This window comes from Numida meleagris, chromosome 3 (genome assembly GCF_002078875.1).
Source record: "Numida meleagris isolate 19003 breed g44 Domestic line chromosome 3, NumMel1.0, whole genome shotgun sequence".
Taxonomy (NCBI): domain Eukaryota; kingdom Metazoa; phylum Chordata; class Aves; order Galliformes; family Numididae; genus Numida; species Numida meleagris.
This window is the reverse complement of record NC_034411.1, coordinates 103531564-103556595: the sequence shown is the minus strand read 5'-3', so window position 1 is coordinate 103556595 and position 25032 is coordinate 103531564.

Genomic DNA, 25032 nt, shown 5'->3' with positions numbered 1-25032 from the left:
ATCATTTTTCATTTAACACTTTCAATTAACTTGAGGTGCTGTAGGATGCCACTTTAAATTACCTACTTAATAGAGTAGGAAGGGAAAGGATTGGCTTCCTGCTGTGGCTAAGGCAGTCCGCAACCAAAGTGGATTCAGCTTTACCTGCAGAGCTCCTGTGACCTAAAGCTGTTCATCTTGCCTCATATCCACAAAGGATGGTGGTGGATCATCACAGGGAGAAGTCATGGCACTGCTGCAGTGGGTATCTCCAGGGAGTTCCTGTACTATGAGTTACCTCTTATGCCAACCATAAGTGAATCCATTTCGGTCTCTGCCAGTAGTATAGTTAGTGATGTTTTCTCCAAACCACAGTTCTAACTTAACCTCTACCTTGTTTCTTGCTAGCTAATGTTTTAATGAATAGCACTGAGACCGTGTCCACATTTCTGAACTACAGTAACGGCATTTCAGGATTAACACAGTTGAGAAGAGTATTCATTTAACTTCCATGGTGATTGTTTATACAAGGTTTTCCAGAGTCACAAAAAAAGGTTATAAATGAGGGAGCGTTGGAACAGCACTTCCAGAGTTCTGCTTTATAAAGAATCTTTAAACAGAAATGAAAATGTCATGTTCATGCTCAATGCATTTCACTCCTTTCCCTTTAATTTCTGGCAGAAAAAAAATGCAGCTTTATTACAAGGGTTAGTACAGTCTGTCATTTCTTGGTAAAAACCTTAGATAAATGCCAAATACAAAGTTCTGCAATTATTTTTGTCTCACTGACTCTATCACACAGAACATGAGACCAATGTGATAATTGTGGTGCTCCTTGGAAAGAATGAAATGCAATAACTATTAGGGTCAAATTGTCACATCTTGCCACGCAGTCATGTGCTTCTGCCTCCTGTAATTCTGAACTATTTCGAGACAGATAAATAGTACAAAGAATCCAGGTTGATATAGATCCTTCCACAGTAATTCACAGGGGTGGCCAGGACGATCATCGTGTCAGGGTACTTCGAGTATAGCAGCATCGTGATAAGAATATCTAGCTATAAGGTTAAAGGAACAGTTTTGAACCTAGATTTAGTTTAGGTCTGAACGATACTTCTGTGGAATCTGTATGTTATGTGTGTGCCTGGCTTTTGGATTAGGACATAAATGATTTCCACATGAAAGACAAGCTGTGTGTCGAACAACTATATGTCTGAGCAGCTATATGTTGGTAGGTGCAGGAACAGGTTTATTTTAACCATGGTCATCAAGCTAAGTCTTTAAAATACTTCTTCCATCCCATGGAGATCAAGGAACATAGGTGACACAGAGACCGTTTAAGCATGTTTGCATTTATTGCATAGGTTTGTTTACAATCTAGATTGAGAAGTGCAAGAAATTACTGTCCTTCCGAAGTTGAAACATGACTTGATTATATAAGTGCTCTCCGACCACTCTCATGCAAAATGGAACAAGATGACATCAAATCTCTTCTGAGGTAGTTTAAGCCGATTTCTTCTGCTTTACATCCAAGTGGTTAAAGGCAGTCACTGCAGACTAGATTCATTGTTAAATGCAGCTGTCTGCTTCTGAGTTTGTTCTCTGGTCATCATTAAAGGGAGAATGAAATAGGCACTTCTGCAAAATATGTTTCCTCTCAAAGCAGATACCTGAAACAAGGCAAATGAAACTTGTCTGTGTGAGACATTCTCTCCATTAACACAAAGGGAGCACAAGATGATTAACATACAAGTAAGCATCTACAGAGAACTAAGTTTGGGGGGGGGTGAAGGTCCTTCTGTGCCTAAGTGTTAATTAGCAAATAGTATCCCAATAAAAGGAAGATGAAAGTCAACACCTCTAATGTGAGTGTCTGAAGTCCCTTTCAGTCCACCCAAGCACAATGTAAACAGGTAGTGATACAAAGCAGCTCATGATATATGCTGTCACAAGCATAGTTATCAGTGTTTAAAAGAAGTATAGACGTATACACACCTAAACGGGATATAATCACATTTCTACCTGCAATGTTATTATATTGTGCACAATAGATATTATATATCACCAGCAGACAGATTCAGAGGAACGAAAAATAAGGCTGCAAGAGCAGTATGCATTCTCTAGTCTGCTGATCCTTGTTGTAGTGCCTCCATGGTTCCTCTGGAAAGAACAAATTAGTCAAAAAAAAAAAAAATACACTTTGACTGAAAATAAAAACATGAAATAAAACTGGGGTTGTGAATGTGTCTGCTTGAACTGGGATTATCTGGTAGGTGGTATTACATGAAATAGAGTGGGGTTTACTGTGATATGTTCTCAACCTGGAATTCTTGATATATTTCCAACTTTATTTTCTAAATGAATGTATATTCTCTAACTTATATGTTTGCTGTGTAAAGACAGATTCAAGCTGTCAGTCCAAGTGGATGCAATCCTCTTTCCAGCCTATGCACATGTCTTAGGCACCACAGAGATTTGTAGACAGCACTAGAGGTTTATATTTAAACAACTGAATCAGTCTTCTTGCAAGGGAAATTTCTTTCATTTTTAGTTATCTGGATGTTAGTATTCAAATGATAACTAGATGTTTAAGATTGCATTGATATAGCAGTTGATTCATCTGACAGAACATCTAAGACACCTTGCACCATCTGGGGCTCAAACCTACACGAAGCTTACAGATACAGCAATGTTGTGGTCTAACCCAGGTAGGACTTTAAGTTCCACACAGTCACCTCATTCACCCCTCTCCCCCGTCTCCCCACAGTGGGATAGGGAAGAGAATTGGAAAGGTAAAAGTGAGAAAAGTCATGGATTGAACTGTATGCACAAACAAAGCAAAATAAAGAATTCACTAAGTACTAAACATCAGCAGGCAGATATTTAGACATTTCAAGGAAAACAGGACTTCATCTCATGTTATGGGTACTTAGAAGGACAAATGCCAAAACTCTCAATGTCCCCTCTTCCTCCTCCTTCCCCCAGTTTTTATTGCTGAGCCAAAATCATACACTATAAAATGTATGAAATATCCCGTACTTGAAGGGTGCTTACAAGCAGGTGGGGGACTGACTTTTTACACAGTCTAATACTGATAAGACGAGGTGGAATGGCTTTAAACTAAAAGAGTTTAGATTTATGTTTAATGTTAGGAAGACATTTTTTACTCAGAGGGTGATGAGGCACTGGCACTGCTGCTCAGAGAAGCTGTGGATGCCCCATCCCTGGAGGTGTTAAAGGCCAGGCTGGAGGAGATCCTATGCAGCCTGATGTGGTGGGTGGCTACCCTGCTCCTGGCAGGGTGTTTGAAACTAGGTGGTCTTTGAGTTCCACTCCAACCTAAGCCATTCTATGATTCTGTGAAAACTGGCTACACCTCAGCCAAAATTAGTACGTGTAGGAATCATAGGAGGCCTGTAGCCACCTAGATTGGTATCTGGAGACCGGAGGAGAGAGTATAGAGCATCTTCCATGGTACCAGATGCATATTTTTAGGTAACTGAATCAAGTCCTCAGTAGCATGTTTAATGGAATTCAGAGGATTATTCAGATAGCTGCAAAGTCCACCCGTGGCTGGCCAGTGGAAATGCAGCTTAGCTTAACTGAAAATCAGTTTATCTCTGATGCCTAGCATTTAGAATTACAAAATTAATTGAGAATGATGTTATTCCAGTTTTGTTTCAGCTGGAGCATGACCATATGTTAAAGATGTTCTTGGCTAAATACCATGGCTAATATGTAGTATAAATGTCTCTGAGGAATTGTACATTGCCATAATAATAGATCAAATTAGACAACAAATAAATAAATAAGCAGCAAGTGCAATTTGGTTGACCAGGATCTTCCACCCTCTGATACTGTTTTATACTGACTGTGTATATTTTTTATGCTGCTCCATATTTTATAAAGCAACTGTCACCACAGTCTCTGTATTGAGATATGGGGATCACTAGTTGTTTTTTAATCAAATTACATTAAGATGAAGTCAGATTAAAAAAAAAATTAAAATTGAGAGCAGAAATTTTAATGGTATTAAACTCAGTTAAGCAAAGGTGAGCAGATAAAACAACCAGATTAAAGTGATCCACAAATGATTAACACAATTTTTACTTGAACCAGTCTTCATATTGTCTTTAAAATCATATCTGCAGTTGGTATGCTCTTTGATTGCACATGACAAAACAAGATGTCTTCCTCTCTTATTAGAGTTACTTGTGATCTCAAAAGATTTAGATAAAACACTGAAAAGTACTAATGCTTATTTTCAAAATGTGTTACCTAGAATTAGATATTTCAGTGTCAATAATTACATGTTATAATTTAATAAATAGCAGCTCTTCTAGATGAAGTCTAATTATAGCATAAAATCTAAATTCTATTTCTGTTTACTTGAATCATTTAGGACTAAAGGGTTAGAGTCTTCTTCTAGTACCTTGTTCTACAAATCATCCCACTGATTACTTGCATATCTGTATTCAACTGAGTATGCTCATCAACATTTTTACTGAATCAGAGGAAATAAGATTAGAGGAGACGTAGAGGTCATTTAGACCATTTTCTTGTCTCAAGCCATAATCAATTGTACTTAGAACAGCTCTGACAGATGACTGAGACTATGTGCTCTGCAAAATCTCTTCAGTATTAGTTACTTTTATTGCCAGAAATTGTTTCTTCCATGTTTAAACTAGTTCTCCTTTACTTCCATTTAAACCCACTGCTTCTTGCCATACAGTAAACATAGAGGAAACTTACTTGCTCTTTAGATTGTTGCAGACAAGCTAACACTCCTCCTTTAAGATTTCCTATTTCTAGATGAAGCAATTTGAGTGTCTTTGGTAGATCAGATTTTCTAGACTTTTGGCCAGACCCTAAGTTTGTTAGTAGACCTACGCAACCTCATCAGACGTGGTTTCATTGGCTTGGGAGCCCCACATAAGCATTGACCCTAGTCCTTACCAGCTTGGTGTAGGCAGATCTGCATCTGGCCCTGTCCCCTGCTCATCCTAATTTCTTCACTTGCCTGACTGACCTCAGACATTTTGCTTTTATCTGATGCTCACCAAGCTGACTGTGGAGACTGTTTTTGCCCTGATCTGACTCTGCTCAGATATTTCAGGACTGCACCAGAGTCAGTGGGGCTCTCAACTGCCTGTGCCTCAGGCACCCTTGGTCCCCATCTTGGCCTTTTTGGTGGTGTGGTTATGCTCTTGTTACCCACTGATAGAATCATTTTTACCCTCCTATTGTAACTTCTTGAAATTGTGGGGTTTCTTCATCTTTTTTGCTGATTTCTCAAAATCATTTTGTATTCTATTCCTTCCTCAAACCTTATTGCATCCCCTCCTAGCTCGGTGCTGATTAGTAATTAAATAAGTATACACTTCATGCTTTTGAAATAATTAAGGGAAATATCGAGTGGTGGCAGACTGAAGACAGACCCTGTGAAATTCCACTTACAACATCCTTCCAACTTGGCAGTGAAGCTTAATAGCTACTCCCCCAGTATGATATTCTCTCCTTCCAGCAGTGACATCTTTCCTCAGCTTGCTTAAGAGAGTCCTACTGAAGTTTAGCCACATGATTTATTTTCTTTTTTTTTTTCCTTTTCAAGAAATCTCTTAACTTCTCACAAAAAGAAACTGAATAGCTATATGATTTGTTCTTGGCTCCTCATCTCCTTATAAGCATGTACCAGTTGTATACAAGTAGTTCAATTATTTATTCCAGTATTTTCACAGGAACTGGAGGTCAGCTGCTAGGTTACTCCTTACATCCATTAAAAATAGACAACACATTTTCTTTTTCCGGGCTTCTGAAGCCTCTCTAGTCCTTATGGGTTCACAAAGTTACTGACCCTGAGACTGTTTGAGTCAGTACCATGAAGTGAATTTCATCAAACTCAGACAGTTCAAAGCATCTAACTTATCTAGCTGCTCTCTAATTGGCTCTTGTAACTGCTCTTCTGGCCTAAGATCTTACCCTTCATCATTGAATGGTGATGTAATGAGTTTCCTGATGGACACTGTTATTGTCAGTGAAGGCTGAAGCAAAAAAAAATGCAGTAAATGTTTTGGCTTTTCTTTGCATCACCTGTCCGTAGCTATCTCTCCTTGTTAAGCACCAGAACAACTCTTTGCTTGATCTTTCTTTTCCTCAGTAACATATTGCACTTACAGAAGATTCTTGTTTTCTTGTCGACCTTGCTGGAACACTTGCTACTTTTTCCCTTTCTAAATGTAGGTTTCTATATCTGTTTTTAGGCATCTAATAGGAGCAGACTGCTTTCTCAAGGATGCTAACTGGGCTATCTGACGATTCTGTTCAGGTGCTTAAATGCAGATTTATATCTCCAACTTCAAACTTTGAAGTCTGAAAATTTGGTTTATATAAAGAAGTAGCACATCCATTTAACTGCTTTCAACAGCAAAATAGGACCAGGGGAAAAAAAAAGACAAATATTCCATCCAATTTATCAGAGCTTCAATCTTTTTTAATGTTGTTGTTTTCTTAATTTATTTAAAGGGAATAAGCTCTTTCCTGTAATGCTTTTGCTAATTCTTCCAATAAAATACTAATTTCTTTTTCCTTTTGCACATTTAACAGTCAGAAGCTTATTTCTTGATTTAAAATTAAAGCCATTACTTACTGCATTATTTCCTTAATAGAAAAGCCTTAAATTACCTCCCAATTTAGAGTGCCTCAGTGGTTTCTACCAAGTGGTTACCTATGGTGTCTAGCTTCATTTCCACTGCAAAAGAGAAGAATCTTGTTAATATTAGCTCATCCTCTTCTTTGAAGCATTCTGAACAGCTCCAAATGAATTCTCTCCTTGATATAAAAGGGAGGGAGAAAGAATTATCTCATGCTTAGAGCCCTAAATTAGGATTCCAACAGAAATAAATGCATATGGCTCCTATGCAGAAGTGTTTCATGACCGTGAACAAAATACTTCCAGCTCGTCCATACATATGCTATATCTCTTAGCTGACCAGTTTCAATAGTGCAAGAGTTACTTGAAAAAAAGTTACTGATTATATGGCCTGCAAACTCAATGTGCAAACCTTATCTTATTCATCTGCGGCAATGCTGGGGTTCCTTGTGTACACAGAGACTCTCATTGCTTGCCAGAGTACAACCACACTTAATGACAATGTCTTATTTTAGCTGATGTTTATACGACTCATAACAAGAAGTCTTATAAGGATCTGTATATGTGCTACTGTTATATGTAATTTATTTCACTGGATCCAACTTTTACCGTGACTAGATAATACCAGCTTGTTTTTTAACTCCTCTGCACCACTGAGACTACACTGCTGTGCCACATCTTGCCAGAGATTTTAATGCAGATTTTAGAGGTGTCTGTGTCACAATCTAGATAGAATCACCACAAGTTTTGCAATGTTATAGAGGTTATTTTTTTTTCTCTCTTCACTTCATGTTTGGTAGTTGAAGAACAATTATGATCTGTGTTCCAAATGCAATGACAGAAACAGACCCCAGACTCTAAAATTTAATCCTGAGTCATTAACTAAATTTATTAGTAACTGATATGAGGAACTTAAATGAAATGGCACCAGGCTCAGCTCCACATCCACTTCTGATTCCTGCATGAGATAATTATCAGGACAAGAGGCAGTGGGCACAGACTGGAACACAGATGGTTCCATCTGAACATCAGGAAGCACTTCTGTGCTGTGCAGATGATGGAGCACTGGCATAGGTTGCCCAAAGGTGTTGTGGTGTCTCCTTCTTTGAGATCTTCAAAAGCTGCCTGGGCACAGTCTCAGAATCATAGAATATTCTGATTTGGAAGGGACCCAAGTGGATTATCAAGTCCAATTCCTGACTACACACAGTACACTCCAGTAACCTGGGGCCATGACCACTGCCCTGGGGAGCTGTTCCATGCCCACTGTCCTCTGGTGCAGATCCTTTCCCTAACCCCCACCTGCCCCTCCCCTGACACAGCTCCATTCCGTTCCCTCTGGCCCTGTGGGCCCTGTGGCTGTCACCAGAGAGCAGAGATCAGCGCTTCCCCTCCGCTCCCTGTGAGGAGCTGCAGCCGCCTGCAGCCCTCAACAGAATCAGCAGTTCCTCCCCATTCAGTGCCTCGGGCCATCTGCTCTGGGAGGCCTTGCTTATCCTGGGAGTTATACCAGATGACCTCCAGAGGGCCCTTCCAATCTCAACCATTCTGTGATTCTGGGATTTTGTGCTTATGTACAACTTTTTATTTTATTCTGGGGAAAAAAAGTAAATAAAGAAAGCCTTAAAAATCAAATCAAAGTCAAATCCATCATCATGGCTAGCCTAGATATGGATACTAAAATTGATATAAATTAGATATAAGCAAGGAGTTGAAGTCTCTCAAATACACTTTAATGCACTAAAAATAACCAAACATTTAATCACAAGAGCAAGGCAGAAATTATTCATTAAAAAGATTTTTGAGGATTTGAAATGCCTTTTCCCATAAGTAGGCATTAGTCTGAAAGATTAATTTTTGCTCTGTGTGTTCATATCTCTCAAATCAAAATTTTCAGTCCTGGGTTTTAGATTTTTCTTTTCCCGGTGGAAGGGGAAAGTTGCAAAAGTAGCATTTTAGATTTAAATATATATATATATTGCTGGAAAACTGTAAAACCTGAGCATTCCTAGCCTTGTCCAATGGGGCTTTTCTACATCTGCAGATAAAGGTATGGTATTTTTCTTATCACAGTCACATTGATTTTTCATAACAGATATCAAGCATAACTCAATGTTCCACAGCAAACACTCAAATAGGTTTGCTCAGGGAGAGGAAGTGAGCGGCAATTAGAACAACAAATGTAATCCATTTCTTACCCTGTTTGGGAGTGATTCAGTAAAGTCACAATGAAGAGATGCATCATTTTTTCTTACATTATTCATCAGTATTACCTTCCACCTGCACTCCCAATAAAAGCATTCAGCCACTGAGTACACCTGTTTTTAATCTGACATATACTGGATATATTTGGAGCTCAGGGGATAACTGATTTTATAGAAGAAAACTCATAAGATGAACTTCAGTCAGTGTGAATAAGCCAGTCTATAGTCACTTTAATATCATTTTATTGCTATGATTATCATTAAAAGCATTAAATGTTTCCAGAAGCCTCAGTTACTACCATTTCAATGGCTAGCAAGTAAAAATATGTTGGTGAAGGAATGCTCCTATGAAAAATATGGATTGTGATTTATATGTAATCCATATCCCTACAAAGAAGAAATGGTTTTGACATGATCATTCCAGAATATGTCTCTGATAGATAGATGTACAGCTTTTTCAAAAGGAAATTGCCTGGAAAATAATAAATTTATCTAATAAATTAGATAATTAATAGGTATTGAAAACATCTTGGTTCCACCTATCTGGTCTAAGCTGCACATCCAACCCCAACATCATCCCAAATTACATATCTGTGACTTGGGAATTGCAAATACACGTCAAGAGCTGCATCCAGTTCAAAATCTATGTACTGGACAACCCTGCTTCTCTGCTCAAGCTTCCCATTACATCATCTCACAATTCACAGAGGCAGATCTAACACTGTTATTGCATTATACTATTCTTTGTACGTAGTTTTTCACTCACTTACGCAGAGTCTTGCTTGTCCTTGAAAGCCCCATGCTGGTCACAGTATTCCAAACATGATGTTGCGAGTGCCAGGTAGAGGGGAATGATCCCTTGACTTGTTGGCCATACTCCTGTTATCATGCAAGACTGTGTTAAACTCCCAAATAATGTTAAGATATAAATTATTGACTGCTTCTTGTTGCAGGATCAGGGTGACCATGGATCACTCGAGCGACTGTACGAGCAAGGAAGTACTGCAGAGTGTGTGTATGGAGTAGTTCTGGGTGGACGGTCGGCAGGGCCGAGGGGTCCTTGGGTGGGGCGGAGTCCAAGGACAGAAGTATCAGGGAGTTAATCATCAGGCATGGGGGGGAGTTGCTGTTTGGCTTTGTCTGTTCAACAAGTTGTAATTACCAATCAGGGGACAGGGCTGGGGTGGCCCCACCAATGGCAGTTTGCCAGGTGTAACTCCATTTCTATATATGTTAGGAAGTACTGCGTTAAAGTTGAAGCTTGCGTACTCATATTGAGATTGTCATGCTTCCTGCACCGTGTAGTGTTTGGCTTTAAATCCCTGGAAATCCATGGCACTTCTTACTTGTTCTTCAGTTATTTCATCAGTCATTGTTAAATACACCTATTTCCCAATAATCATTGGTCACCTGCTTTAAGAGGCTCCTCAGTTTAGCTGTGGCTGATCCTCCAGATGATCTTGTATCTAAGCTTTTGGGTTTTTCCCTGGGTAAATCCCTTACTGCCAAACTTAAGTTTCTAGGCCATTATGTCCCAGCAGCAGCTACATGTGCTCTACCAATTATAGCTATTGCTTAAATATTTGCTGGAGAATTGGAAGTAAGAAGGCAGGTAGTACTTTCTGTCAGTTTGGAATGTAAACAAATCCTTGCAGAAGTGAAGAGATTGACATTTCCACTTTGATCCTCTGCTCCATCTCTTGAAAACAGTACCCCTTTTCAGAGTAGCAGTGGGGTACCACAATCAATGTGCATATTCCTGAAACTCAGAGCTCTTCCAGAAATGTAAATTTCCTTAGCAGTTGATCTGAACATAAAGGAAGATCTTGTCAGAGATCAGGCAGTCAAAAATGTTCTCCATGTACACTGCTACAAGAATTCAGTCCTATGAGTACCTTGGCACTTTTCTAAGTTTTTCAACACCATTCCAATTGCGTTGTCTTGTATGGTCATTTTGCCTATCCTCCCTACTACCTTTTTGCTACTTCTTGTTCACCTGCCTCTTTACTAGAATTTGTATGTTTAACAGTGCACAGTGAAAGAGAACATCAATTCAGGAACAAACCATGTCCATCACATTTTGCAGCCATGTTTCCGAAATTCTGGATACTGCTAAAGGCAGCTATGAAGTCAGCCCACCAGACTTTCCTGGCTCCCTCAAGCCAGTGGGCCAGACCATACTTTTCCTTAATGGGAACGTAGCTGCAGCATTTCAGATATCTTCTGGGTACATCCATCTCTCTGTACTGACTATAGAATGAGCTCCATCAAATCATACAATCTGATTAGTTTGGTGCATAAAGGATGATGGTATAAATATTGCATTAACAACTCAGGAAGGGCTTGCAAGACTGCAAATAAGTACTGACCAGCTATAAATACTTTTCTACATTTCTGGCACAGATCAAGGTGCACTAAATTGGGGATAGATTTTTTTTCTCAAACTCTAAGTGGAAAGTGAAAACCCTGAAAATACATTCATTATTTGCCTGCTACGAGAAGAGGATAACAAATATTAAAAGCAATGCCATTGATTCTTCATTGCAATGTAGGATTATGAGGGATATTATGTAGGATTATTCAGCAATTATTAGGGCTGATTTCAGCATGTATTGGACTTATAATCAATAAAATAATTACTTGATTCAATCTTAGGCCAATTAACTATATTTAAAAATATATTTCATAGAAATATAGAATTCTTAGAGTTGGAAAGGACCTTTACAGGCCATCTAGTCCAACTCCCCTGCAATGAACATGCACAGCTAGATCAGGTTGCCCAGGGCCTGGTCCAGCCTCGCCTTGAAAGTCTTCAGGGACAGGGCATCAACCATATTTCTGGGCAAGAAATTAATCACTCTGGAAAGGTAGCTTTCCATTTGTATTGAACAGATAAAAAGCATAATGAATGTGTGTTTCAGTCAAGATCAGTTACATACATTTAGCACACATAGCTAAACTAATCAAGAATAATCACCACTATGCCCATGTCATGGAGAAAAATTGCTCTGTTCATGTTGTCTAAACCAGATCAGGACTGAAGTGACAAACAGTGAACTATACATTCAGAATCAATATCAATAATGCACCACACACTTACAAAATTTTAGTCTATGTGGACTAATTTCTAAATGTCCTTCTATAACCAATAACCAGATATGCATGCCTTCATATTTGGAGAAGAAAACCCCTGTGAGCTCACAGATGCATCCCCAGGGTTCAACTGGCTGACCCTCTCTTGCTGGGTGCCGTCTCCCCATGGCATGCATGATGTTCAGGGTCAATTTCTTATTCTAAAATTCCTTGCAACTTTTCTTTTTCCTCTCCAGTTTTTTAAAAAAGTTTTTTCTGTCTATCATTTGGATATTTCTTACAAAATCAAACAACAGCTGCATTACTGTCTTTGTTCAATGTCAACAGTTTTCTAGTCTCAGCATTACTCTACAATGACTCTGGTTTTACCTTTGCAGACTGGCTGCTGGCTCATATAGGCAGTCCCCATAGCACAGCCAGCTGATGGTACTGAATGGTAGGAAGAGGAGAATCATGTGGCAAAAGGTGAGGAACCTGAAAACATGGTTTGCCTTGTCCCACATCTTGAAATACGTTTACTTTGGCCTCAAGTTTTCAGAAAAACTGAAAATCTGAAAAGTTTGCAAAGGAGTTAGGATTTCTCCTTCATCAGGTTACACAATGAGAACACAATCAGAAAAGGAGACTCCTAATACTAGGAGTGTGAGAATTAAGAAAATGTTACTCCACAGTTTTGCACCTCAGATGCCATTAACTTTGAAGCTTAAGAATGTAGGTATTTAGAATGAAGGTTTTCCAGAACTGAAGGCAGTGCTATTTGCTGTATTTTGAGTGGATTGCCTACTATCAAAGAAGAAAGAATAGTATCCTGAAGCATTTTTCTGAGTGGCAGAATGTGAGAGATCTCTCTTCCCTACTTAGCTGCTATATTTAATTAAACTTATAGGAACTTTATAGGTCTGAGATGTTTACCTTCCTTGTAGAACTCGACCAGCAGGATTAAACTTTATTAAGGAATTGAAGAGGCAGGTAGATACAGACACACAAACTGTGTAATTATTGTTAAGAATCTAGATTAGCAAAGAGATAAAGGGGAAAAATATTTGATGGTTTTGCAAATTGACACATTTACCTCATTGTTAAATAAACAAAACAAAAAGAAATGCACATATGAAATTGTAATGAAAAAAAATGTTATTTTATTGTTCATGATATTTTTATCCAGAAACAGATACATCAGCTCTAGTTTCTAAATATGTTCAGAACACAAAATATTGGAGGATTTGAAGTACTGTAAATTTCATTTAGAACTGTCCCAGAGGGAGTACTACTACTGCCAGCATTTTCATTACAGTCAATCTCCCGTCATGTTGAAGAAGTTCTTTAGAATTTGAAAGAAACAAAATTAAGGTAGTCATGTAATATGTAAATAGAGGTTTAGATTAATTAAACCCAAATGTCATAAAAATTGGCAATATGAATATGGAACTTCCAATAGAAACTAATATAACATTAGTACTTATAAAAATAAAAACTAACTAAACCAACAACAAACCATTATTGAAAGCTCTACAAGACTGAATATACTGAGTTTCCTTTATCCTCGGAACTTCATTGGAATAAGAGAGGACACCAAGAAAACACAAAGCTGTTATTTAATAAAACGTCTGATTTCTCCAGAGCATTTTGTTTGTTTTGTTTTGTTTTCTTCCTCTATCTCCTCTAAATTGGTAGCAATATCATTTTAAGGACCAGCCAGGATTCTTCCAGATTTTAACAACTTTCTCTCTGAATCAGTAGATACTCAACTGCATCTTGCAGAGTCTGCCCATGGTTCAAGCAAGAAGCATATCTCCAACTCATCTGAAACAATCAAATAGTTCAGCATTGCAGCCTCGTATCAAGCAGTGCTATGAATTTTCTGTAAAGATGATTCCTTAGCGTAGAGATTACTATTATTTTTTTCCTATTGTTTGTATTTTTTTCTGCTATTTTTATTTACTTTTTCCTGGACAAGCTGTACTGAATGTTCTTCAGGAGAACTTATTTCCTCAAGTTAGGTGTTTTCCCTTAGACTGATGTTGCCGTTGGAGAGAAGTGTATGCTAATGCATTCTTTTCATTTGTTTCTAGATATCTCAATGTATTTTGCAGCAAGGTTGGCTTGTACGATTTCTCTGTCACCTGCTAATTGATCTGCCTTTGCTGAGACATCAGAAATAACTTTGAACTATTCACTTTATTCAAGTGTTGCTGAGCCCAAAATGAAATAGGACCAGTGAAATCTCAGGAATAGGTACTATGAAACAATCGATCAGATGTTAAAACCTGACAACATTAATTCTAGTTGTGTTCAAAGCATTAGTTAATAGGAGGACGTTAGTCCAAGAGTTTTTCAAATTAAGAAAAAATATTTCACAGGCATTTAATTTTTTTGTTAATTTTGCAATTAATAATAAGACTATTACAATGTATGGAGAACAAGAAGTCAAAGTGGGATTACCTCATCCATCATACCTTATCCAACTCAAAGCCTTGCAGAAATCATCAAATATCTGAGTTCCTATGTAATGCTGGGCATCCTGATAACTGGACTGTTTATTATTTTTTCAGTGATTTTTCTGTAAGAGGGAAGGGAAGGTACTCAGTAATTGCAATGCCAAAGGCACAGGTGAAAACTGTTTTCCGTTATGTCAGAAACAGCTCTATGGACCATAGTTAAATAGGTACAGTTCAAAGGAATAAAGTACAGAGGATTTGTCTACACTGTTCAGGACACTGGTAAGCATATCTCACGTCCATATTCAAAAAACCATAAGCCTTAATGTTCTTAATCTGCTAAACAAGACATACTCTCCCATTTTGCTTTGGCTGTCCTTATCATTCTTCCAGCTCTTCTCCACATTTTTTCACTAAATTCATATTCCTTAATAATGTCACACACAGATAGATGCAGATAACATCTTAGCCATGCTGTGGTTGAACACTTTCCTATCACCAGCAGTACGCCTCGACTAATACCTCACTATATGCACTTGCACTGTTGGCTCTCACATCAGATTTGTGGTTCACACTGAGCAGACTTTCAGTTAATAGCATCATCTCCGCCTGAAATGCAGAGTTCAGTGTAGCAATTCCTGCTAGTACTCACTACATTCCGGGTAATGCCTTGCGTAATTGTCTTATGGTGTACCTTACTTCAGTCTTTTGGGTCACTGTATGCTCTCCATGTTTTATTTCTCATCATTTGTACAGCTTATAACTTTAAACAATGTTTGCTCATGTTATTAACACATTCTTTTGGCAAGGTCATTAAAGAAGACACCAGCTAGGTTTCATCCCAACACTGGTATTTTTTGCAAAAAAGAAACCACATCACTTCCTCTATTCCTGAACAACCTCTTTTCTTTTCTTCTTTAATCAGCTCCTAGTCCACATTTCAATTTTTACTACTCTAATTCATTTTAACATGTAGTCTATTAAACAGCATCAATTTCCTATGCTTCACTGAAAATATAGTAGATACTTTTAATTTTCTTCGTCTAGAAAATCAATTATTTTAGCAAGCAAAAGCTATCGTGTTAGTCTGTCATGTTCTACATTACATTTTCTCCCTTTCTATACATTTCAGTGTTTTTAATTATTTTTTCCCAGGCAACCTGCTAGTTTTGCACATGACTGAGGGTTGGTTAGTAAGTTAGTACCAACCTCAATTACTCCCAACTGCCCTTGTTAAATATTTACTGTATAAGCATTTCCCAAATCACACTTTTATATTCACCGTACGAGGGATAATGATATGAATTTACAATTAACCTCGTGCACCAAACTTTTTTATCATTCAGTGATGGTGGTGTTGATCTCTTTCACAAATTGAAGTTCAGGTTTAGTTCTGCCTTGAGCATAGGAATTCCTATTATATTTTTGTTTATGATATATATGTCTTCATTATCCATTCTCTCTGTGTCTTCCTATGTTCCACACGTTCCTTTTCACTAAAAGCTGAGGTATATTTTTATATTTGGGGTTGTATATATTCTTCTCTTTTATTGTTTCTTTTTGATGGCTTGCATTTATCATGTTTTGACTTGAACATAGGAATTCCATATAAACATGCAAAATAACTTTTTTATGGTAGGGGTGATGGAGCACTAGAACTGGTTGCCCAGGGAGATTGTGAAGCCTCCTTCTGTGGAGATATTCGAGACCCATCTGCTCACCTACCTGTGTCACCTTTGGTAAGGTACCTGCTTTAGCGGTAGAGTTGGACTCAATGGTCTTTTGAGGTCCCTTCCAACCCCTGCGATGCTGTGATTCTGTGATTTGTGTGTTAATTTTCTTCCTTCATGTTGATTTTCCTTTCCTGTTCATTCTAGATGTTTAGTTTACGTATAATATCTTTGTTGAAGTTGCACTTTATCCAGTTCAGTGTGCATCTCTTCTCTGCTTTTTCATCCCAGCATTCAATTTGCAGATAATTGTATTCACTTTTGGTTCAAGATGTTTGAAGCTTCCAGTAAATTCAAATCTGACGTTGTTTTATTAACTATTTTTCTTGTTTTTTTAAAGCTTTCTACTTTGAAGTTGGAAAGGAAGATGACAGAAAATAAATTCACTTATTAAGAAGTTAAAGGAAATTTAAAACCAAATAAGAGGTTGTTTTAAAAGGGTAAATGTTCATGACAATGCAAATCCAATAGTGCTGATTACAAACACAGAGCTCAGTTAAACATCATTTTTCACTTCATGAGTGTAAGGCTTTATATTTGTTCCTTTAAAAATAGTTTGCAAAATTAGTTGATTGAAAGCCATAACTCTCTGCAATGGTAGACAATTATTATTCTTATTTACAGACGGCAAACAAACATTCAGGTTAAGTGGCTCATCCAAAGATAATCAGTAGTGGAAATGACACTTCATGCTCCTAGGTGACAGTGCTATAGATTACATGCATTTAATGTTGTCTGTGCAAACTGCAGATATTAGGGCAAGTGTGCACTTCTACCTAACTTGCTTCTGAATTTACCTGTTCCAAACAGTCCCTGATAAACAATTATTATGACAATGATAGCATGAACATTCAACAGAGGCCTTTGGAAAGACAACAAAGAGAGCTCCATGGTGACTGAAAATCAATAGGGCAGAGAGAAGAATAAAAATGATTTTTGTAATGATTCTTTTTGAAATGAGTATTCAAGTTGCATGAGAACTCATGGCTCAAATAGTGTTGCACAGTCTTATGAATAGTAATGAAATCAAATCCTAAACAGAGGTATTAGATTTTAATTGAGCTATTCTTTAAAAGAGTTTTTTTTCACAGTGTCAAGGTCATATTCTCACAGATAAGAAGTTTATTATACAAAAGGAACAGTGATAATAGGCACTGGAGACATATTGAGTACATGTGGCATGCTACATGAAAGAAGAGAGAAAATATACTAAAAGCAATAATTGAAGTATACACAGAAGACATTCCCATTGATAAGTAGTTTAAATTATTAAAGCATATAAGAGGTTATTAAGTAGAGGGTGTATAAATTACTTTTCTGCTGAATATAACTTTTGTTGGTCTCCAGAACTTTTTCATCCTTTAAAATAAATTTTAAAAGCAATTCATTTTTTTAAATATCTTTTGAAAGCACCTTTAAGATAGATTTGTGATTACAGATCCAGTCCTGATGCATTTTTGATCAAGTTACTTGTACAAGATGTAAATGTGTACACTGGTAATCATAACTGATATCAGAATTTGCAGAAAAACTAGTTTTATCTCATTTTTATCTCATTCCTACTACTTAGGAATTTCTGCATGTCTTATTAAAGCATTTGTTTTGGTTCAGTATTAGACTGCAAACTCTCTCTACAACATGAAAAGCTGGCACTTAAACTAAGCTCCTAGATACATTTCTGGTATTTAGGTAAAAATTGCTTTCAGAGATTTTAGGGATTTCCTCCAGTATTTGTCTGGGAATATAAAACAATATGTTATATGTTATATTTTCATAATTGTTTTTCATCTTATATCTCACATTTAACATTTTTCTTTTCTTTTTCAGAATTAAATTAAATCACATACAGCTATAATTACATTCCCCAGACATAAGTCTGATGACCTTTGTTTCTCACATCCCAGAACAGTTCTGTTTTTCTTTACGTAGGGGACATAAGCATTATTTTTAAATCCCTTAATGGAGTACACTAGAATTATCTTTTTTTTTTCTCCTGTCTTACCTGCATACATCATTTTTCTTTTTGACACTCTGAAAAGTTCATTAAATTAGAAATCAATATAAATATCATCACAGCATGCTGAAGATCCTATTTATTTTCTCAGAAACATTGATTGTTCTGTGACTATGTGGGATACTTCTGAAACCTGAGACAAGAGTCTCCCAAGGAGTTCCTCCAAACATCACAGAATACTTAATGCAAGTTGGACATGAGCCCCAGTGCTCTAAAAATACATAGTTCAGAGCGAAATTTTCATCTACATTTTTCCAGTAAACACTCTTCCTACAGACATTTTCAAGCTAGCAGTATTAATTTTTCTTCCTTTACCTCTCATATTCTATTACAGCAGATTCAATTATCATAGGAATGAGAAAATCTTACAAAAGTTTTACAGTGACATATTCAGTATTTGCTTTAAAATTAACCAGAATTTGCAGTAATTTTGATGTGCTGGTATCTGAAATGCCACCATTTCCACTGAGCTTAGAAATGAATATATGTCTACAGTGCTTTACATACTATGAGGTCTGAGCATTAATTCTGAGCAAATACCAATTATTAAAGGCAAATTCTTTTTTCCTACCTCTTAGCCTTTGACACAGTGTGATATTCCTAGTGAAGGAAATCCTTGTACGTTTATTGGTTGCAAAAGAACAGCCCTTTCTCTGCAATCTTATTTATTTGTGACTGATTTTCCCCCATCTTGATACAGCATGGTATGTTGAAGAAGAGAGGAGTTTGAATGGACAGATTTTATAGGACTCATACTATAATTGGACTTTTCTACAAAAAGACTTGAAACCTTACATTACAGTCTCCATTTACACTAAATAAGAGAAAAATCCTGATATTAAATAAGGATGCTGTCATCTGAGGAAGATATCATACACTTCACTGAAATCTTTAAGAAGTACTGAAACAGTCATTTAATGGATATTATGTCCTTAAATATGTTTTCTGCTAGCGCATAGTTGAAGACTAGCATAAAAGCCTTAATGAAGCAAGTTTATATTCTTTCATTCTCTTATTAGTTTTCTAAATTCATTAATGTATTTTAAATGTATGAAAAACTTTTAATAACTGATTTTCAGGAATCACTGTGATTAGCACTTGAAATCAAAACCGAAACAAACGAAACCATGGGATAGGATTGGAGAGATGGTGACCTATATCTTTCAAATAAAATTCTGATTTTTCTTCTCAACACAGTGTTTTGTTTCTATGTTTCCAAAAAAGACTTTCTCTTCCAAGATATATTAAGAGAAATACTTGGAAGCTTTGGACAGCTATCTCCATTTTTTCTTCTACAGTTATAAAAATTTAAGAAGTTTCTTTCTGAAGTTAACAAAGATTCAAGCAGTTTCAGGTGTGCTAATGAGGAAACATTTCTAAGGGGCAATTTTCTGACTTTTAATGGTGTTTTCACACATTCAATTTTAAGAAGTTATTATAGCTAGACAAATTGTCCAGCTTCTAATTGCTCCCTGTAGTACATGGAGTGTGATAGACTTCCAGAGAACTGTTCAGGTTGGGAAGATAAACTACACGCTTGTGTAAGGTTACACAGCTGCATCATGTCAGAGACAAACCTGAATGCCAGCAGATGAACACCACAGGGTAGGAGAAGAGGTTGCAGGGCTTCTCCTGCTCTCAGGACCCCCAGCAGCATCTCCTCATCGTTACCATTGTGTTTGGGAAGGTTGCATCTCATGTTGAACATTTAGATATAGCGTTGAGAGACATGGTTTAGTGGGGTTATTGGTGGTAGGTGGATGGTTGGACTGGATGATCTTGTAGGTCTTTTCCAGCCTAGCTAATTCTATGATTCTATGAACCCCCATTATATAATTACTGAAGAAATGAGATGTAATGGAATACATTGCAACACAACTATGCTCTGTGCTTTCCCCTTCCTTTTGACACCAAGGTAGTTTGTGCTCATGTAAATATGCAATGGAGTCTCCTTCATATGATGTGATGAGATTTTACCTACAGGTCCATCATCTTGCCTGTCATCAGTTGAAGAACTGCAGGCAAATTAACCTTCAATCAATATGACAGCCAATGTGCAGATTTTACTCAGCTCTAAATGACAAAAAATAACCTAAATATCAAACTATTCTTTATTTTCTATTATTACTATTATCTTCTATAATTTAATTCATCTTTATCTTTTTCCTTTTAAAGTAATTGCACAGTAGTTTTTTTGCTGTTGTTGTTTTGTTTTCTTTTTTGCAATGAACTAATGTCAGATGAATCTGCAGAATAAGGGTTTTCTGAGAGATCTTTATAGCAACTAATCACTATATGCTTTGTGTGATTGACTAACTCTGAGATTTTCAGAAATTTTCAACAACCAGAAGTGGGAGTAGATTTTGAAAATAGTGAAGAAAAGTAAAACAAAAAGAATATATTAAATGAAAGGCTTTCTAAAACACACTTTCATTTCTTTGTTATGTACTCGTGATTTTTAACATCTGTGCCCAGATGTTAAAGGCTAATTTTTCCATGGTTTACAACATACTATTCCTACCATTTTTGAACAGAAAATTGCAGCTGTGTTCACATCTTACTGAAAACCAGAGGTTCATTTAGGTACCTAAAGATACGATGAGTGTGTTGCAACAGCAAGCTAAAGAACATTCAGTGGAAATACACTGGAAATTCCATACAGATCTTATGTTATTCTTTCGCTACTTGACTGATATAATTTCTATAAGAAGATGCTTGTCTTAGTTTCAGCTGGGATGGAATTCTTTTCTTCAGAGTATCTGGTATGATGTTGTGTTTTTGGTTCTAGGAGAAGAACAATGCTGATAACACACCAACATTTACGGTAGCTGCTAAGCAGTGTTGTAGAGTCAAGACCATTCTCAGTGAAAGGCCCAAGGAGCTGGGAGGGAACAGAATGAGGACAGCTGATTAAAATTGGTCAAAGGGATATTCTATATCATATGACAACATGCAGAAGGAGTTTTGAAGGGGATGGGAGTTCATCTTACTCTCTTCCACTGCTCAGGAGTCTAGCTGGGCATCAGTTGGGGAGTGGTGAGCAATTCCTTGTGGAACACTTGTTATATACGTATATATATATGTTTACCATAATGATTATCCTTTTATTTTTCTCTGCCCACATGTTCTACTATTTTTTTTCAATTCTCACCTCCTTCCCCCTGGGAAGGGGGGGAGTGAGCGAATGACTGTGTGGTGCTCAGACACCTGCCAGATTAAACCACAATAGCACTTTTTATTTTATAATTTTTATGATATTTTACTAATTAATATATTGAGGTCTAAGGACAGGAAAGTAATTTAAATCTATTGCTTTACTTTTTTCTTTTTTTCTCTCCTTTTTTCCTTTTTTCTTTTCTATTTATTTTCCTTTTTATTTTTTCTCCTCTCTTTTTATCCATTTTTTTAATGATATTACCAAAAATTGTTTCCTTCTCTGCGTGGATGAGGAAACATTTAGCTGCTTTTACATTTTGTATTTTTCTTGATGCATTCACTCAAAGTAATTGAACTGGAGTGCACAACATTTTCTAAAATGTTCACAAAATTTCTCTAATATTAACATTAATGAAAAGGAAATAAAAGTGGGTATTATTGAAATATATTTATGTGTTTTGTTACATAAAAGTTTGCAGATACAATAGCCTTTTATGGACTTCATATCAACATCAGTATCAGTGGAATATTAGATCTCAATAGATGAAAGCGACAAATAAGGTCTCCAAACCTCTAATTCATCACTTTTACGTATGTCAGCCCTGGGGAAGGACTGGAAATCATCATCTACTAAAAAGCTGTAGGACTTCAAGTTCCTCTTTGTGTATTGCATGTGCAATTTAGCATTCCCTGTAGCTTCTGGAACAGTATTTACGTGTCCTCCGGTTCACTTTCAGAAATCTACTTTTATAGTGATACAATGTATGTAAATGCATGCAGATCTTTGCAGCTCTATTAATAACTGGTGGAAATGAATATTTCCTTTCACTGAATGCTCTTTCCTGAGAAAATAAAGAAGTACCAGGAAAGACATGGGCATTTGTACAGTTGTACTCTGTAGTCACCAGTTGACACTGTTTGGGCAAAATTTATACTTAGAATTTCACCTCTCCTTTATAGGTCAGTTACAGGGATGTAAGGTTAAAAACACAAACACAGGATGATACTGCAAATACGACCTACTCATATATCCAGAAAATACTTTTGGTTTGTGTTTGTTGTTTGTTTTTGTTTTCTTTTGCCTGACAGATATTTTCCTCTTTTCCTACTTCAGTTTGAATCCTGATTTTACATATGTCTTGCTCTCTAGACCCTTCCTCATCTTCATATGGATTCTCTCTCATAGCTTTACATCCTTCTGATATTGTGGCACCCAAACTTGCATGCCCTGCTCAGGGTGAGGCCACACAGTGCAGAGCAGAGTGGAACAATCCCTTCCCTCAGTCAGCCAGGAGAACTCTGTCTGATGCACCCCAAGATACAGTTGGCCATTCTGGCTGCCAGAGCACACTGCAGACTCATCTCAATTTGCTTTCAACCTGATCCATTTCTGTGGAGCTGCTCTCCAGCCTCTTGTCCTCCAGTCTGTATGTATACATCCAGGGCTGCCTCATCCCAGGCACAGAATCCAGCACTTGTTCTTGATAAACTTCACACAGTTAGGGGCTGCCTCGTCCTCTAATCCATCAAGATGTCTCCTCAAGACCTCTCTACCTTCCATTGAGTCAATAGCTCCTGCCAATTTAGTGTCATCTGCAAACTTACTTAATATAAATTCAAGTCTTGCATCCAAGTCATTTACAAAAACATTAAAGAGAACTGGTCCTAAAAGGGCTTTCTAAGGAATCCCAATAATGATTGGCCACTAGTCCAATGTAAGTCTGTTTACTATAAAATGTTGAGCCTGGTTCATCCGCCGTTGTCCACCTATCACATTCTGTATTTGTCTAGCAATATGCTGGACAGGAAACTGTAAGAAACAGCTTCTTTTCCCTTTTCGTGTGGTGGTGTGGTGATGGAGAACAATGGCTTAAATGCTCTTTCTCTTTCCTGGCTGAATTCCAGGTGTGCAAATGATAAGCAAGCTGATCCTCTGTTTTGAAGAAATACCACATGGTGAACTTCCATGTTCATGTTGATGGTTCTTTTGCATATTGTCCTTTACTTCCTCCACAACAGCTGCTCATTTTCCTGTAGGTTTATGGAGAAAGTCATACTTGCTATTTCTCTGCCAAAAGCTTCCTTCCTTCTTCTTCCAATTCTCAGCCCACAGAGAGCTTTTATAAAGGTCATGCAAGCACATGTGATATCAATGTTTGTGTGAATACAAGCTTGCATGCATATTCATGACACTTTCACATTTGACAAATGTTTCAACAAACAGAATTTCTCTCCTATAAGTGCCTTTAAAAAAGCAAATAAATGAGGTCATAGCTATCACAGAAATATTTTTTCCTGCATTTAGAGGAAAATGCTTGCAGGTATGATGGCATTTTGCTGGGCAACAACCAATATGTATGAATTTGTCATGTGATGAAAACAGAAGGCAATGAGCAAACTATGTCTGTTAAGCTATACCAGCATATGCACCAGGCTGAGATTCTTAGAAGAGGCTACTGGGCAAGTATTCTATTCAGACAAGGCTAAAGACAAACATAATTTGATTGTACTGAAACTCAGTTATTTCAAACTTGTAGCAGATAAGTTATTTTTTTTCCTGAGGAGCAAATCTGCAGCAAAATTTCATAAATCAAATTCCTTTTAAAAATTGATCTCTTTACCCTTTTCCTTGTTTACATGAGGCTACAAAGAGGAATGTAGCAGAAAAATGATATTTACGGCATGCAAAATGTCTGTTTCAAATACAGTGTTCTACAGGAAATGGCCAAGAAAAAATATAGATCAACAGAAGGGAGACAGAAAAGAAGTTTGAAAGATTTTCATTTTTTCTCCCCAAGTGTATAAGATCCAGCAGTTCTAGATGAGTTTCTCTGTAGGGTTCCATAGCCCGATAAAACCTCAGAAAGAGACTCAGTGTGAATCCCTACAATTTTTGTTAGTTTGCTGTAGTTTTCCACTTACAGAAGTCAGAAGTCAGACACTGAGCAATTTTTGTAGTTAACAGAAGCTAACTGGCATCATACTTCTGTTAGAATCATTTGGTATATTTAATCTTCAAAAATATTAATTACAATTTTATGAAAATAATTTTAACACAGTAGAGACTGAAATTGTTTAAGAAGCTTTGATATTTATGATAACAGTAGGTGTTGCAGAAAAGGCACAGAATAAAAGCCAAGAGATAAATTTGAGTATTTAGATGTATTTTCAAAGTGTAGACCACTGACTTCTCTGTTACTTTTTTTCTTCCTGAAATTTGCCTATAATAGCTGTTTAGAAGGAATGCTGACTGAAGTATTGTCAGTGTACTGAGGTCTGAGATAAATTATGTAAATATAATGCAGACTTCTAAAGAACCAGATGCATATGCAAAGTAGAGAGAAAGAGTACATAGTTGAATGGCTACTCTCACATTATGGGACCTACCATGTATACGTATCTGTGTGATGATTTCCAAAGACAAGGTGAAAGATGAGCTCCATAAGTATTCCTCTTCTGAGTGCATGGCTACCAATTAGTATGTGACTGACAGTAAATTTATTTCTTAATTATTATTTTTTCCCCAATACCATTCTAGAGAATTTCACATTATTTACTGTTATTTTTCTCATTTGGCTCTTTCTTCCCCTCATAATAATCTCATCAGTCATAATTTTTTGCTATGTTTTCTTTTCAAATATGACTAACTTACATTCACTCTCTAAGAATGTATTTCGTAATCATTTTTTTCACAGCCACAAAATACAAGCTGATGTGCTGGATTTCAGCAATTTAAATCAAGTGCAAAAGAGTCTTTGCTCTTCTCTCA